This window comes from Dioscorea cayenensis, chromosome 19, assembly GCF_009730915.1.
Source record: "Dioscorea cayenensis subsp. rotundata cultivar TDr96_F1 chromosome 19, TDr96_F1_v2_PseudoChromosome.rev07_lg8_w22 25.fasta, whole genome shotgun sequence".
Classification (NCBI taxonomy): domain Eukaryota; kingdom Viridiplantae; phylum Streptophyta; class Magnoliopsida; order Dioscoreales; family Dioscoreaceae; genus Dioscorea; species Dioscorea cayenensis.
The window spans coordinates 5,668,757-5,683,801 of NC_052489.1; positions in this window are offsets into that span (position 1 = coordinate 5,668,757).

Consider the following 15,045-nt stretch of genomic DNA (forward strand, 5'->3'; position numbering starts at 1 on the left):
CAGAGTAATAAAGCATTTCAAATAGTAATTACCATGATAATAATATAAAAAAAGGTATCTCCAAGTGTTCAATAGATTAACAGTTAACACAATGATTTATAAATAGTACAAGTAAGTAACATTTTCCAACACATTGAGCACAGCTCAAAATACATGTTGACCTCAAACTATTCCCAAGCTAATCATGGCTGCAACTAGCTATGAAACCACCAAGGTGTTTTAAAACTTTTAAAATTCAAAATTCTGCCTTCCTTGGTGTTGGCTACTGAGATCCCTGTGTGGTGACCCTGGGATTCTCACATAGAAGAACCCCCTGTCAATAGCTCCATGCACCTCTTGACCAGGGTAAACTCAGGGTTGACCACGTCGCCTCCCATTAGGCCGGACCGTGGAACCTCCACTGCAGTGTCGGACTAAAGTCCGTAGTCACCATCAAAACCAAAAGCCACAATGTAATTCTTTCCAATTCCAACTCAAGAAATCCACCATGCGATGTTTGAATATGAAAATGCACATCAAACCATATTCCATTTGTATATAAATACATATACATGTAAACATGCTTCTTTCAAAATAAATATGTATAAGTATACTAGAATCAACCATTCCAAATAAGTTCATGCTCAAAGTATCTATATATATATATCAAATGAAATATGATTTGTCATCAAGTTTACATTTTGAAACACATAAAGAAATACTATAATACTATTATTAAATCTATGTAATTATGAATTAAACCACTCACAAAACCAGTCATCTCGTCTTGAGACGTGCTCATTGGTCGGCAATTCCCTTCCCTTTCGAAGATGCTTTGCCACCTACAAACAAGCAGGGAATCCAAGAACCAATGAACACAAGAATGGAAACTAAAATGCATGCGCAAATGCAATGTTACATGTCGAGCATGTAACTCTAGGGTTTTTAGGGGAAAATGACGTCATTTTGGACCCGAGCATCGTCAAATTGGAGTAAACCTAGTTGCAATGATTTTCAAATAAGAAAGACTTCAATTTGGACCAGAAATACAAGAAAAGGTCAAAGTTTTTCGATGCTACAGTAACCTCGGGATTGCTACAGTGCCCAGAAAATTTCTACTGTAAACCTGCCCTTATACAACGATCTGTCGATGTACAATATCAAATCAAGAATTTTTCTCACAAGTATTCACACAAATGAATAACCACGAAACTGGCTTCGATTTGAGCCTAAAAATAACCCAATCCATGGGGTATTTCTAGGTTTTCCAAGATTTTTAAAAATGATTAAATACGAGGAAAATACAAAAAAAACCTTGGATCGAAGCCTTCCTAAGCTCAGGAGGATGAGAGGAAGAGAATAGAAGCTTTGATTCTCCGGAAACGCTCGCAGGAGAAATTTTTTTTCAAGGTTGGTGCTCAATCGAAATGAAAGAAAGAATGAAAACAAAAAAAAAGAAAGGAAGGATGAGAGAAAGAGCAGCAGCCACGTTACTTTTTATCTTCTCACCTTTTTTTTTTTAGAAAAAAAAGGAAAACACCAAAATGCCCTTCTAATAAAAGAATAAAAGAAAATAGTTCCAAATGACGGAATTACCTCCAGTTTTTGCTTAGTTTTCACACAAAAGCTACTATGCAAACATGCAAGGATGCCACTAGTGCTAAATGATGATTTTACCGCTAATGCATGCACAAAAATCAAAGAAGGCCCGAGGTCAAAAATCAGGATAGGGTACAATAGTAACTCTCTAGAAATATCAGGGGAAATGAACTATAGTAGTACAAAAACTCCGGTGCAGCAATAAACCTCTTGTTTCTCTGTTGATCAACATTCCCCTTGATGAGCTTCATCTATAACACCGGGGGGGTGGGGGGAGCGGGCTTGGCCCCTTGCGGCGATGGAGGAAGAACCCCGAGACCAATACTAAGGCTAATGTTGTGATTTCAATGAAGACGCCTACGGAGACCTTGGAGGTAAGGGAATGGTGAGCAATGGGGTGAGAGGAGGCAGAGACGTTGGGCGCAATGGGGTTTTGGAAGGAGGCTGGGTTTGGCGAGGGATTGGGGAAGAAGTTGTCGGAGTGGAGTCGCGGGAGAGCAGCATGACGTTTGTTCCTGGAGTCAGCAGCCAATGGTGGGGGTGGTGCAGTCCAATTATTGGGGAAGAGGGACTCGTGGAGGAGCCGACGTTGTCCACCATCCGATGAGGGATGGATAGTGGAGACGAGAGAGCACGAGCATGATGATGACATGGCAACTATTCGTGGTATTAGGCATCGCTGGTGGTTCCGATCTCTCTCTCTCTCTCTCTCTCTCTCTCTCTTTCACTTAACAACTTTTAGGTTTTTTTTTATGTTTGTTTACTCATATTTTGACCTGGAAAAAGTCATATTAGTAATTTTTAATATTGTGGACTAAGATTTCTCAATCCAAAAAATAAAGGGACTTCTAGAGGCCAAATTAGAATAGAGGGAGTAAAAGGGCATGTTGACCAAGTTAGAGGAATTAATTAGGGGATTAAACTTTTATTTATTTTCTTTTGCTTTTAAACTTAAAGCCCAATTATTCGAGCTCATGAAACAGGTAGAATGTAATTTTTTTTCCTTAAACCTATCCATTATCATTTTTGTTGTTGAGTTAGCATAAATATTATATATATATATATATGCAATTTTTTTATAAAGATTATTTTGAATTTTGATAGACCTCACTTGAATTTCACAACTACTTCCAGAAATTTATGATAATTTCAATTAAAACAAGAAAAAACACATTGCCTCATCATAACATCAATTTTATTTTATTTTTCAAAAATACTCATATTTCCTAAAGAGAAGTAATATATTTCCATCATGTTTATTCCTTTCTTATATATAAATATATATTAAGAATATATATATATATATATATAAATTTGAGCTGCTAGGCCGCTAAGAAAGGTAAGGACGTGCATAAGTCTCGGCGGAGCAAATGGGGGCGGGTCCATGCACATTTGGGCGTTGGACCACCCATACACAATTACTACTCATACTCCCATAAATGTGTATTCACTCATGATTCGAACTCTCACCACTTGTGAAGAGTTTTAATGGAGACTCGACTACTAATAGAGTACTTGATTGTTGGTTTAAGAAAAAGTAATTTAATGAGAAATTTAATATATATATATATATATATAACATCTCTGTAGGGTGAAAAGTAGTCTAAAGATAATTTATTTAAATTCCAAGAATTTAAGGAGACCAAATGGAAGGAATGTTAGGGATATTGGAAATGGTACAAGGGTCCTTATATATAATTTCCTCTGAATCTTAAGCTTACAGGTGCCTTTTTGCAAGAGTAATGCTATTCGTTCCTACCAAACTTCCTGAATTGTTAAACCGAATGAGATGGCATCATATATTCTATTTCCTAGTCAGCCGAATTAAAAAATAATAATAATAAAAATAACAAAAAGTCTACAAATAGCCCGAGATTAGCTCCCTTTAGCTCCTCTCTCACGGTCGTGGGCCTGTCTGCCCTTCTTGTGTTTACCATCGCCATTCCGACTCACATCGTCACCGTTGTTGTCGCCATCATGGTCCTGGTCTCCCTCATGCCATTGCCATTCTGACTCACGCCGAAATGCCCATACGTCGTTGCCGTCTCGGCTCACGCCCACCTAACGTCGTTGTCTCGGCTCCTCCTCTCGCCATCCTGTCCCGGCTCACGGTGTTGTCATCCTGTCCCAACTCTCCCTCTCACCGTTTCTGAGTCATCTCATTGAATTCATTTAACCCTCTAGTTCCTAGTAGACACCGAGGAAAAACATCTTACCTTTTATCTCCAAATTTAATTAATCTTTTATTCTTCTTGTCCTAGAGGAAGAAGTACTGCTCTTGAGCTTCAATTGGGTCTAATTTGCACACTTGGTGTTGATTAAAAACAATTAATACCCTTTAATATTAGAGAACTAGTGATTTTCTTAATGGTTTCCTTTTGTCCATTAGAAGTTATTAGGTCATTGTTGTATCTTTGTTTTCACATTGAATGAGATTTTGAGTGATATAAGGATTGTTGATTGTTTGTGTTATTTTTGAGGATTTGGTACTGTATATGTTACTTGGATTGATCTTTGGTTTATGGAACCATGTTCTTCTATTTTATTTGAATGAAGTAGGCAAGAAAATAAAAACTTTGATGGGGATGTTTTTGGATCTTTTTAACCTCCATTTCATTAACTACTTTTTCAGCTTCACCCTTTAAGTAAATCTAAATTCTTGTAAAATATGTGTGCTTATTTTAAGGAAATGTTTCTTCAAAGTTTTGTAGTCTTTAAGAAAGCATATGCAAGCACTTGACATCGTTTTGGTTGAAAGTTATGGAACAATAAAGTTATGATAGTATATTTAATTATATTACACTTATTATATATATATATATATATAATCAATATAATTCTAAATCAAGAACAATATGGTGGAGTTTGAACATGTGTCTTCTGAACTGAGCAAAAATAGGACAGAGCTGGATCTTCTAGTCTGGAGGATTTACTACATGGAAAAGTTGTTCCAAAGACAGGAATGATACTTACTTTCGAAGAAGAAGTTTACAATCTCTACATTGAGTTTGCTCGGCAAGAAGGTTTTGGCATTACAAAATGAAGCATAAGATCGCACTACAACAAATTGTATTTTTAGTGATAACAAAAGTTATCACTAAAAGCGACAATTTTAGTCACAATTAGTAATAGTAGCAAATTTTAGAAGTCGTCACCAGTGGCAGAGCCACGTGGTGGAGAAGAGGGGCAATTGCCCCTTATAATTTAAGAATAAGTTAATTTAATATTAATTTAATTAATTGATGTCCTAATTACCCACATCTATTTTACAATTGACCCCCTTGGCTTTTTATTAACTAAAAATAAAAGGAGACTAATCTCATCTTATCCAATGATGAAGCTGTAACTTCTGTTTGATTAGAAATTAAATTTATTTAATTTTTATTTATTTATGTATTTATTTAATGTCTTAAATTTATTTCTAATTTTACCAATTTTAACTGCATTTGTGGAGAGGTTTTTCTCTACAATGAAGATTGTGAAAACTCAATTACGTAATAGAATTAGTGATCAATTGTTGCTTAGTGACATACATCAAGGAAAATATCTTTTATTATATTGATATATAATGAAACAATCATTCATTATTTTCAAAATATTAAAACTTGGAGGGATAATTGTGAATTTGTTTTGCTGATGATTTGTAGTACTTGTTTATGTAAAAGACTTATTTAAAAAATGATTATTAATTTTGATTATAGTTGAACTTTTATTTATTAAGTTTCATTTGTCCCCCTTGTTTATGATTTCTAGCTCCGCCACTGGTCGTCACCTCCCGTCACAAATACCTCCGATGCTAATACAAGAGTGACCATTTTAGAAAAATGGTCACAATTACTCCATATTTTTGTGACCAATTTCACAACACTAACAAATTTAATATTTGTGACAAAGCTATATGGCTACAATAACATTATTTATTTATGCCGGTTTTGTTGACACAAAATTTTTTTAATTGTAACGAATAAAGTGCTCACAATAATTTGTTCTGTTGTGTCAATTTTGATGACACATGAAAAATGCTAAATTGTGACGAAGAAGCCATCACAATAATCTATTTTATCGTGACAATATTGTTAACACAGAAAATACAATAGTGACAAAATATTTTCATCAATAGTAATATTTTTATTGGTGACCAATACTTGGTCACTAATATTATTTTGAGATATTGCCATGTGTTTATTGTTGTCACAAAAAAATTATTAATTTAAAAATAATATTGTCACTAAAATAAAAATTATGTTACTGTAATTTTGTCACTAATATAATAAATTATTTGTAATAGATATAAAGTTATATTTTAAATACTTTGTGAAGACAAATTTTTAGTAGCAAAAATATTGTCATACAAGAAAATAAAGTATTTAATATTATATGAAAAATAAATAAATAAATATCATCAAAATATACAAAATTTAAATTTTGAATATATAAAATTGGAAATTTTAATATCCAAAATAAAATTATAAAATTATCCTTTTAAAAAAAATATTATAAAATTATCCTAAATTTCAAGATAAAGTACTCATTTATGCATTTGAATCTTTTTGTTTTTTCTTTTTGCCTCAACTTTTTGCTTTTCATGTTATACCATTTCCTTGATACTTATTCTACACATTAGGGAAAAAAATAAGAATATAATGAAATGATTTTAAAAATTAAAAAATTCCAATTTAATTACAACTTTCATGCTGTTATTTCTTCTCAACAGAGACAAGTTCCATGTTGCATTTGGCTTTTGTGATTTTCAATAGATAAAAAAGCATCACAAAAAAAAGGGGAAAAAAAAGAAAAAAAATCACATAATCAAAATCTAAATAACATATTCCTATGATGTACTTGATCCTAAGATTCAAATTATCGAAAAAGAAAACACTAATAAACAGTCATCTTTGAAAAAGAAAATTAATAAACCTAACTTTGAAGATTAAAAAAGATAAAGCAAAAAAATAATTATTTCTTATCCATTGCATAAACTAAGCAAAAGAATTTATAAAAAGAAAAATAAGCAAATCTTGTGACCATCAATAACTTGTACATTTACATTTAGAGTTAGTTGAGTCATTTTAATTCTCCAAATCAAATGAAGCAGAATCGTTGCCATCTATCTCTATATGCACATAATTGCTCAAGACTTCACTCTTTTTATATGCTAAGTTAATTGAGGATATATATCTTTTAAAATTTTAATTTTTTTGAAAAAAATTATATTATCTAGATTTTGCTTTGTGAGATTTGATAAATCTCCATTTAATTTTAATTTTTAAAATTTTTCTATTATACTTTAAATCCTAGGTATAAACTAAATTAAAAGGTTGTTTTCTATCCCTTAAAATATCAATTTTGAATATTGGGTAAGCAATTACAACTTGCAAAACAATAAATTTGGAGAGTATTTTTTTTACATCGATTATTATCTCATATTTTTACAAATATTTTTAAAATTTGAAAACTTTTTCTTTTAAAAAACGTTTATATATATAGACACACATATCGAATTTGATCCTAAATTATGTTAAACATACTTTAGGGTTTTTTTTGACAACATTTAGTGGACATTAATATTTTAATTTTTTGTGACAAAAAATGTGAACACAAAAATAAAATAAAATGACCAGTGGCGAAGAACACTTTTGCCACAACAAATGAAAATATTATTTACGACACTATATATATATATTAATGGTAATAACGTAATTGTGAGAGATCCTAAATCATCACAATTATAATAGTTTTAGTGATAAAAAAAATCATCACAATTAACTTAAATAATAGTGTTAATTAATTTTTTTATCACAAAAATTTCATATTTGTGACAAAATGATTGAGTGTTATAGGAAAAAAATTCAAAATGTCATAATTCTTATATGGTATATTAAAACTAGATTGGAGAAAGTCAGGCCTATATTTTTACCTTTTTTAAATATATTTTGGATACTTTGGTATTTTTATGCGAAAAATAGTTGTTTATTTGGTAAATGATTGATGAATATATATGTATATATATGAAATATTCTTCTTCGCATTGTAGATACCGGGTGTACACCAATGTGATGATGATGATTTAGTATTTGGGCATAGTTACTTTTAAATGTTTTAATAGGTTAATATTTTGGTGTAATAGAACAAAAAATTTTAATATCTAATAGGTTATTTTGAAGAATTTATAAATAATAATTTTGTTTGATAAAATCATGTTAAATTTTAATTTTAAAAACTTTTTTAAATTTTATCTATAATTACTTAAAAAATCTATACATAACCTTTGAAATTGGGTAGGAAAAGATATACTTATTAATATTTTATTAACAATATAATTTGATAACTATATATATACTACGTATTTTAATTATTTTTGTATAATTGTGATGGATACTAAATTATTACAATTGAAATTGTAATAGTGACAAAATAATTAGATGTCATAACTAATTCAAACTATTATGTCAATTAACTTTTTTAGTATAAAAAACCCAATAACATGATTAAAAAATTTAATTTTTGTAGCAATATTTAGTGGGCACTAAGGAGAACACTTTCGTCACAATTAATAAAAAAATTATAGTGACGACAATATTTTTTGTCACAATTTCACATCATTCTCATCAAAAAAATTTTGACATAAAATCTTGTATGCTTTTAGTAACGAACATTGGACACAAAAGAAATTTCGCCATTGTAAGTATATTAATAGTAACAATATAATTGTGACATATACTAAATTGTCATAATTACCACTATAATAGTGACAAAAACATAAGTTATCACAATTAAGTTAAACAATAGTGTATATTACTTTTTTGACACAAAAAACCTAATATTTGTGCTATAATAACCAGGTGACACAAAAACGTTGTCACTAAAAATCTTAACTCTTGTAGTGTTGGGGGAAGATGAAAAATTGAAGTATCACACATTTTCATGTGTAAGAGATGGCAAAAGGATATCCACCCCCAAAAATACTTTCAACCCAAGGCTATCCACCAAAACGAATTGTCAAGCCAAGATCAATGTTATAATCAGTAATGATGGGTGATGTATTATATCCTGTGTCAATTTGGAGCATAACCATGCACTTAGTCGACATAAATCTCATTTTCAAAAGTGTAATAAAAAAAAATGGAGGGATATGTGAAAATGAGGCTTGATTTAAATGATTAAGTGGGTATAGGCTTGAGCAAGAATTTTCATTCTTTAGCTATTGAAAGTGACTGTTATGAGAACTTAACATACACTGAGAAGGACTGCAGGAACTATATTGCAAAAGCAAGGCAGCTTAGGCTTGGAGTTGGGGACGCTGAAGCACTTGGGAATTATTTCTCTCGTATGCACCAAAGAAATTCAAATTTTTTTATATGATTGATATGGATGAGGAAGGTCATTTGAGAAATGTTTTTTTGGGCAGATGTAAGGTCCAAAGTAGCTTACGAGGCTTTTGGTGATGTGGTATCATTTAACACTACTTAATAAATAAGTATGACATGCCTTTTTCTTCTTCTGTTAGTGTAAACCATCATAGACAAACAATATTATTTGGATGTGGTTTGTTATTAAAGAAAAATATGATGACTTATATTTGGCTATTTAAGACATGGTTAGAATGTATGTCTGGTATGGCCCCAAAAGCAATAATTACAGATCAATGCATGGCAATTCAAGGTGCGATTAAGATTGTTTTTCCGAATTCTCATCACCAGCTTTGTCTCTAGTATATAATGAAGAAGGTTCTTGAGAAGCTTGGAGGATTCAATGAGTACAAGGCAATAAAGAAGATTTTAAAGAGCATTGTTTATGAGGCAGTGGATACACAAGAATTCGAAGACATTTGGCTAAAGATGATAAAAGACTACAATATTGAAAAAAATGAATTGTTGATTTTTTTATATCAAAATCGACAACGCTGGGCTCCAGTTTATGTCAAAGGAGTTTTTTGGGCAGAAATGTCTACCACTCAAAGAAGTGAAAGCATAAATGCTTTATTTGATGGCTACGTTGGCCCTATAACATCATTAAAACAATTTGTGGAGCAATATGACAATGCATTGAAAAGTAAGATTGAAGAGAAAAACAAGGCTGATTTTGCTTCTTTTAACACATGCTTTCCAATGTTAGCAGATTGTTATTTTGAGAGGCAATTACAAGAAGCTTATACAAATGAAATTTTCAAGTTGTTTCAATATGAATTGAGAGGAATGCTATATTGTGATCTTGCACTTGTCAATTCAAATGGGCCAATATCTACATTCCAGGTATAGACATTTTCAGAGAAAAAGAAGGCAAATTTAGAAAAGAAGTTATATTCATTGTATACCATAATGAAATTGAACTTGACACCAAGTGCTCATGCCGTATATTTGAGTTTAGAGGAATTATTTGCAGGCATATATGTAAGGCTTTTATCAAGAGGAATGTAAAAGACATTTCATCTCAATATATTTTACCCCGTTGGAGAAAGGATATAAAGTGTATGCATACTTATCTGATGAATTTCTATGATAACACAAAAACTTGTAAGCTTATGTGCTCATTTTTCTAAAGCTGTTAAAATTGGAATACAATCCATTTGGAGATATAATTTTTTAATGAAATGTGTTGATTGGGCGATAGAGAAGCTGATGGATAATATAATTTCTTGGGAGAGTCATTCAGAGCAACTTATACTACCGATTTTGTGGGAAGAAAATCATAACCAACACTAAACAACCTCTTCAACTACAAAAATTCTAACTCCTTTAAAAGTGCAGAGTAATGGCCGACCACCATAAAAAAGAAAGAAGTCAAAAGTTGAGAAAATTATCACAAGAAATAAGAGAAAGGTAGCCATATTTTACATTAAATTTTTTCACTTGTGTAATAATTTCTTGGCTCTAATGTAAATTTTAATTTTTCAGAAAAAAAAAGCAAACAAAGGGATATGCACAAACTCCAAATGGCACTCATGTTCAACTTTATACTTAAGAAAATGTGGTAATGTTTGTTATTTAACATTTATATTGGTTATGGTATTTTGCATAATTTTTTAATACAATATAATTAAAATTTTGCCCCTTAGGTGATTTCGAATACTCTTCCAAGCATATTGAATATTCATGTTGATAGATTCATTTTGCAAAATCTAGGCATTTATACTTCGTTGCAGGTAACTAAAAAGGAACCCTACATGATATCATGATATGTGATTTAGTTGTATAATACCCTTCTTTTAATTTGACAAGAGGTACTTAATCATGTATTGTTATATTATATCCACATCTGAAGTAGTGGAGGAAAGTTTAAAGAACTTATTGTAATGTTTAAGCTTGACATGTAGTGTGGATTTTGTTTTGAAGAGTTGTTAAGCTTGAGATGTAGTGTGGGTTTTGTTGTGTTTAATTTCCTTTATGTTCACCAACAAGAGAATTATATCTTTGGGTAGTATTTAGGAGAATTATATCTTTGGGTAGAATTATATCTCATGGATCAAGGTCTGATTTTTTTCTCTTTTTTTGTGTGCAGTGGATGAACATTTGAAGGATACATTCCAAGTTTTGGGATTGTTGATATACATTGATTTGATTTACAAGTTGGAGTTTTGGGATTGCTGATGTTGGAATTGGGATTTGGAGTTCTATTTCATTGTAGATGTTGTGATTGTGTCTTGATTTCTTGTGGTTTGTTGGGAATGAATTTTATTGTTTAATTTTTTTTTTACAAATTTAATGTTGTGTGAGTGATTGAATTCAGTCTCTGAGTTTGATTTGAATGTTTTTGATGTGGATTATTGTCAACGTAGTACTTTGATTAATTGTTTTAGGGTAAGAATTTGCCCCATTTTTTAGGGTTTATGTGATTTGTAGATTCTTCATCAAGGTTATCCAAGTGAGTCATTGTTTTGTTTTTGGGTTTATGTGAATGTACAACAGATATCAATGCATAGAACAAGTTTTGAAGATATTTCCTTGTTTTTTATTTAGTGATCCTAGGAACCAACCAACATAGACAACAAGGGAAGATGAATTACGATCTTTTCTTCTTCTTTTTTTCACATTCAACTTTAATTCTCACACAAATACACGCATTTCCAATTGTTGTACAACATTATGTGTGAAATAATTTGCAAAAAACTTCATGAACAAAGTCTTGGGAATGATCTTCCTATAGTTGAAGAACTGGATAAATTTGTTTTCTTGGCTTGTGTCAGATGTGTCTGCATTTTTTGGCAAACTTTATCCAGCTTCATTACTCTACATTGCATCCCTTGAAGATGTGATTTTAGCTTCTCATTTTCCATTACGAGATTCAATTTGTTTGCATGAAGAATGACACGCTTCTTCAGCTATGCAATCAAAAGCCCAAACATGAAGAAAGACATCAGCGAATTAATAACAACCAATCAAGTTGCTGGAATACCAAATAGCCGAATCAGAACAAATGGTAGAGGATACCAACATGATTTAATAGGTTGATAATTAAATTATGTATTAGAATCACAAATGTTTGAACTAATATAGGAGAAAGAAACAAGTCAGGAATATTGTCTTTTCTCTAGATCAAACATGCATATGCATATTAGTAGTAACCTATAACAATTAACACCAAATTAAACTGTATTATCATTTCCAAAATTCAGAGCTCAAATTCAATTACATAAGTGGTCTAGCTATAAGTTATCAATTAATACAATCAATCAATTATTTATTCACACAATGACAAAGTAGAGTTTATCTTCTGTTCATATTGAACATAAAACTGAGGAAACTTGTAGGATATGCTTGCAATCGGATTGACTGAAAATAGAGGAAAAAACAACGAGCAGAAAATTCTAGCAATGCATTCTTTTCGATGCAACAGAACAACCTCAATTCTTTTCTTCAAAAAATTCTACACAGAACTTCACTCCATTAATCACTCATCCCATGGTTTCAAGTTAAAACTATTTCTTGTATAACTAACATAATCAGATATCCAAGCTATGCATAAATACTACCAATTCATACAGTATTACAGAATGCCAAACAACTCAATCCTAGAGGCACACTGCAAGTAGTACTTATCTTCGATTTCATATTACACACAAAACCAAGGAAGCACTTAGACTATGTTCAAGATTGGATTATATGAAAATAGAGGAAACTTCAAGAACTGAAAATTCTAGCATGCATTCTTTCAAACACAAAAGAACAATCACTTCACTTTTCTCTCCTCATTCTAGCAATTCTAACAATGCAGCATTATTGACAAATGAAGCCATAGAACTTAACAATCTTAGAGAAATACTCATGAAAACAGAGAAAGATAAGCAGGTCATCATACCTTATTTTTGAATGCTAAAAATTCAATACAGTACCATCTTCCAAATAAAAAAGAATGCCAACTTGTAGAACAAAGCGCACCAGCTAGCCAATGGTGCCACTAACATTGAAAATCCTTCCGTAAACCGTCTAAAATAACTAGCTAGCCCCAGAAAACTGTGAATCTTTGTCACACTGGTAGGCCTTTTCCACTCAACCAATGCCTCAATCTTCTAGGGATCAACAAAAATCCTATCCTTGGTTATTACATGACCAAGGAAATCTACCATATCCAACCAGAATTCACAGTTAGAGAATTTTGCAAACAATTTCTTCTCTCTCAAGATGCCTAGTACATTCCTTAAATGTTGTTCATGCTCTTCTTAGCTCTTTGAATACACCAGAATATCATCAATAAATACCACCACGAACCTATCCAAAAAAGAATAAAAGTTTCGATTCATCAAATCCATAAAAGTTGCCGGAGCATTCGTTAACCTGAAAGGCATCACAAGAAACTCATAATGCCCATAACGAGTGCAAAATGTAGATTTAGAAGCATCTTCTGGCTTAATCTTCAACTGGTGGTATTCTGATCGAAGATCAATCTTCGAAAATATCTGAGAGCCTTGCAACTGATCAAAAAGATCATCAATCCATGGTAATGGATATCTGTTCTTCATTGTCACTTTGTTCAACTCTCGGTAGTCGATGCACAATTGTAACGTGCCATCTTTTTTATTCACAAATAACACTGGAGCACCCCAAGGAGAAACACTGGTCCAGATAAAGCCCTTCTCCAAAAATTCCTCAAGTTACTTTTTTAGCTCCTTTAGTTCAGCAGGTGCTTTCATGTAAGGAGCTTTAGAGATGGGGCTGGTTCCCGGAACTAAATCAATAACAAACTCCACTTCTCTATCTGAAGGCATACCAGGGAGATCTTTAGAAAAAACATCAGAAAACTCGCTGACCACAGGAATATCCTGTAACATTGGCCCTTCTAGTTTTTCTTCAACCACTATTGCAAGAAATCCCGAGCATCCATCTAAGAGTAATTTCCGAGCTTGTTAGGTGGAAATTACACGAGGTGGTGATGCGGACTCACTCCCATGAAGGGTGAACTCTGCTCCTTCAGGGATTTTAAAGACTACCCTTTTTGTATGCCAATTAACTACAACATGGAAAGCAAACAGAAAATCCATTCCCAAAATAATATCATAATCACTCATGCTCATAACATGCAGATGAGCTAGCAACTCATGACCGACAATAATAATAGGGCAATTCTCACAAGCTCTATCAAGAACAACATCAACTCCCAAAAGGGTGGCAGCACACAAATCATAATCCACAGTTATAACATGCAATGCATGCTTATGAATAAATACAGACAAGATAAAGAATACATAGCTCCAGAATCAAATAATGCGCAAGCATATGCAGAATAAACTGATAAGGTACTTGACACCACTGCATTAGAGGCGTGTGCATCCTCCTGAGTCATCGCATAAACACGCCCTTGGGTCTTCAGCCTTCCTGCCTTCTGCAGAGTCGAGGAAGTCGGTTACTCACTAGCTACCTGCTTTCCGACATGTGGACCTGAAGATACTTGAGGCTTAGGTGCTGACACATATCTCGAATCCTGCACACTAGATGTCCTCTGTGCTTTAGAAGACTGTTGTGGATACTCGACAATACAATGATCCAAACTACACACCTAAAACAAGCTCCAGTTGTACGTCTACAATCTGCGGTCGCATGTGCACCTCCACAAGTAGCACATCTCTAGCTAGAACGGGAAGGAACATGTGTCAACCCTCGAGATCACTGTGCTAGTGGACAGTTAACAATCTGAGATGCATCTTGTCCCACCTCTAACCTAGGCTTCTCCACTTCCAGACTGACGAGTCTTCTGATTATCAAAGCTTCTATCCCTTTTTTCTGAAACTTTCTATTCTGATCTCTAGTGTCATCCCATACAGTGTCCAAGGAATTGGAATGACTCACAACCTTTGCATAACTGGTCAAGTGTATTAGGCGGCCAACCCCCTACAAATATGTGCCGGGTAAGCCTCCCTCAATGCGTCGAGCCTCCTCTGATCATCATCTATTAACTTTGAAGCATACCTGGAAAGTAGGTCGAACTTCATTTCACACTCATCAACAGTCATACTTCCCTGAGTCAAATTAATAA